A 4,286-nucleotide genomic window follows, 5' to 3' on the forward strand; every position below is an offset into this window, starting at 1 on the left:
GGGCACTTGCCCCCATAAGAATTTTAAAAGTCTAAAAATTAATAAGCTATTGTGACGAATATTAGTGACGGATAAAAAAATCCACTACTATTGTTTCTACAAAAAAAAAATTCACTCTTAATTGCTTCTACAAAATATTTTTTTCACTCTAAGTTGTCCTCACAAAAAAATTTCTACTTTTAGTTGCCCCCACAAAAAAATTTCTACTTTTAGTTACCCCCACATAGGAAAAATTATGGCTCCGCCCTGCCAGAGGAGGCATGATTTTAAATCTTGTCTGAGATCGAGACGATTAGTCCAATACATCTTAGTATGGTTCACCAACGAGACAGATAGGCAAGTCAAACATATCATACAAGAATCAAAATCATGATTCATTTTTCACATAGCTGAACAAGAATACTCAAAAGTATTAGAAAATTCATCCGAAACGACTCGATTTTGTTCATGAACGAGAATAAACGTCAAAACGAGTTTTAAAACCATGAGAGGAGGGTATTTTCTGTCATCTTAAAGAAAGATCATTGTTAAAGGGCTTTGTCACATCAAATTGAAAAGAAAGTGGCTAACTCAAGTAATTACCAAAATCTAAAGAAATGCTAGTCATAGAGTTTCAACGACTTCCAAAGAATGTTAGAAGTTAGAGCCAACAGGTTAATTTATTCTGTACACATAGAAGTTCTTGTACGCCATAATTGACTGATCATATTGATGCCAGGTCACAGGACATCTCTATATTATATAACCCAAAGAATCTTCGACTCGGTTTTTTATTCAAAAAAACTCATGCTCTAAATTCATAATAATGATCTTCCCTATATATATATATAGAGGAATTTTGTAGTCATAAAAGGCAAACTTTATCATATTTTTTATTATTTTTGGACAATCTAACTCATTTTATAATAATTTATAAAAGAATAAATCAATTACTTAATATAAAGAATTAGATTCAATTTCTTACATCTATTTTTTTTATCCATTTGATGAGTTATCCGTATCATAAAGGTTAATCAGAAAAAAATCAGTTCATACCAACATTACTAATTTTATATATATAAAAAATTAAATTATTAGATCAAATTATAATATTGATTTTTACCTTCATATATGATTATAAATATAAATGATAAATCAACTCGCCTACATCAAGAGCGTCAATTTATATATAGTGACTCTTATAAATATTAGAGGGCTGAGTTTTGATGATAATTATGATTAACTTGGTGGGGATGACTTAATGACTTGTATAAATCAATTGTTTTTCTCTATGTTCATGTGACTCCACCAAGGGTAGAAAATGAGTATAAAAACCTTTTATTTATTTATTATTTAATGCAATTCTCTACTAATTTTTCATTCCTTTAGTATAAAAGTTCTTTTATCTGATTCAAAAATTCTGCAAATCATTTTAAAAAAAAATGTGACCTAAGAGTGTTTGTCAAAACAATAACAATCATAAGGTAGTATTACCAAGCCTCACCGTAATCTCATTACATCGCTTAAAACCTGTTAATTAAACTATAAAAGATAAATAAATGTTTGATCTCTCTATGCGGGTTTTAATCATCCAAACCTTGATAAGAACTGTTGCTGTCAAATTGTGGTGGAACCATGAATAAAGAATATAATTCTCAAAAGCAAGGTGAATAAGATAAATAATCCTTAAAAGAAATTAAGGTTTTATTTGTTGGTATAATGCAAAATATTACATAAATCACCATTTTTTAAATAGACTTTTAGTCTAAATACACCTTCACCATGTTATGATCCTTAGGTTAATGCTTAAACTTTCCATGACATTAAAGCTTATGTATTTTTGGAACATTAACATTGTGGAGAGCTAAAAAAAAAAAAGAAGGAAAAAATGACTCCTCTATGGTATGGGATATAGAAGGGGTTTGAAAAAAAAAAAAAAAAAGGGAGAGGACTCATAATATGGGATATGAAAGGGGTCCATCAAAGTAGGCCACCATGATTAGTTTGGGAAGGGACAACTAATGAATAAAAAGAAAGGAGTACCTAGTACTTGAAAAGAAAGTCAAGAGGCTCGCCATAAAATGGATCAATGAAGGCATCGGCCTTGAAGCGTGGGGGTATATTATGATTCTTAGGTTAAGACTTAAGCTTTCCATTCCATTAATTAATGCCTAGGTATTTTTAGAGCATTGGTTTGGGTCACACACTACAACTGAATCAACCCAAAATTACTCAAAATATTAATCAAACTTTAAAATTTCCAACGAATCTTAAAATAATTAATCATGAACTTGACTTTCTCTTTACACATAATAAATAATGAATCAAGCATAAGTCATTTAAACTAATTATACATAATCATTCTTGTTTTGACAGAATTTGATCATAGACTTATTTAAAGACAAACCTCTAGATCGATTCAACTCAAAACCAAGCCATCTTTTCATTTTACCGAGCCGAAATAAATAAATAAATCATATAATAAATCAAAACTCGAAGAAATGCTCTTATTATAATCATCGTCTTTGCCTTATTTTAAATATTAAGTTTGCAGCAAGAGTCTTACTCTGCCATTCAAATCTATTTGGAGTTTTAAAAGAATTTCAATACATTTGAAGAAATTTTTTTCTCCATTGACTTTGTACATGATCAAATCCCCTTTATTAAAACTTTGGACTGGAAAATCAGACCCAAAGATCATTAAGGCAAAATTATATTATGCCTAGCTAATTATGGTAAGAGTGGTGCTGGAGTGACTTCAAAATTTTACCTCACATAATACTTTCCTGACATGAAAATGTTTAGGAATCATAGATGCTTTTTCACCAGAATCACTTCAACAAGCGACGTTCTAGTAGTGGAATCACCCTTTAAAATTGCTAGATTTTCTTTTAGCATTTTGGGCAAGCCAGCACAGAATCCCACCCAAAAGATAAGGCATAGAACCGAGTAAGGCCACGATAGGTCAAGGATAAAAACAAAAACAAAGAAAAGTAAGGAAAAAAAAAAAATGCAATCACACACCACATAGATTTTATATGATTCCCTCAACATTGAGGTACGTCCATAGATCCACACCGATTCCGCTACGAAGAGAAAATTCTCTGTTACAAATTACATCCTTTCCCCAAATAAAGAGAATTATATGGTCCTAAGAAAATGTAACTAGGGTTTATATAAATGCTAAAACTATGAAAATAACCTTAGAAAATTTTCTTTTACGGACTCCACCCCCAGCTCCACAAACCATAAGACAATCTTTGAAAGCCTAAACCACTTATTAAGCTATAAGACCAATTCCCTTTAAAAACTAGGCTTTCCAAATCAAGGCCAAACCCCACTCCATTGAAAACATAAGATTAGGGTTCTCAAAGGGAATTTTTTTTTTTTTTGTGTGTGTAAGATTATGATCTAGCCAAGTCTGATCCTTGATCTGAAATTTAAGCGTGCCTCCAAATGTATCAAGAAGATCATCAACCAATCAGGTCAATATCATTCTTAGTAGATCTAATAAGTGACTGGACCCTGATCGAATGTATCCAAATACCAATGATTAACATAAAATGAGGGTGGAGAGTTTCCCTTGTTCCTCTCTCATGCATTAGAAACATTTCTCACCATAAAATCTCAAGTATCTTAATTTTAGAAGAAAATTAAAGAGAGACCATATAAGACCACACCTTTAACCAGAAAATCTTTATCTAAGTATTAATCTGAAACTAGTATAGTAGGGTGTTAATCATCAGCGACCCCTCAATAAATATATTTTATCAATCTCCGTAAATAAGAGTAATAAGGTGTGTATGTTGATACTCCATTAAAGAGACTCATAAGTAAGTCAACTTCTTTACAATGATGAAGAAATTAAGTTACATGTGATCATAAGATCTTCAATGGTCCTCTGGAATGCTCTCAAGTTCCGGCTTCCAACCGCTTCCAATATTTTCTCGGCCTTGACCTATTTTAACATCCAAGATCCTCCTACTGCTGACATTCATTGCATCCAACAATTTCTCTATAGAAGAGTACTCAGATTGCTTCTCATAACTCAGAATTTGATTCAATTCTTGTTTGGTCATCATAATCTTAATCCTCACAGCATTGCCTCCATTTGCATTAAAATTATTCACTTTATCGAGCACAGCCTCTTCACCTGATTTGAACTTCACCCTCTTCTTATCACGTCCATCGATCAGCGTCGCGGAGTCTGATGACTTTGATGGTATGGGTGATCTATTAATTTGCTCTTCAACTTTTTTTGGTTTCATGAAAAAATTCCCCATTTTGGTTTGCAAATAAAATTGGAA

Source organism: Akebia trifoliata, chromosome 13 (genome assembly GCF_017979445.1).
Source record: "Akebia trifoliata isolate Shusen 1 chromosome 13, ASM1797944v1, whole genome shotgun sequence".
Classification (NCBI taxonomy): domain Eukaryota; kingdom Viridiplantae; phylum Streptophyta; class Magnoliopsida; order Ranunculales; family Lardizabalaceae; genus Akebia; species Akebia trifoliata.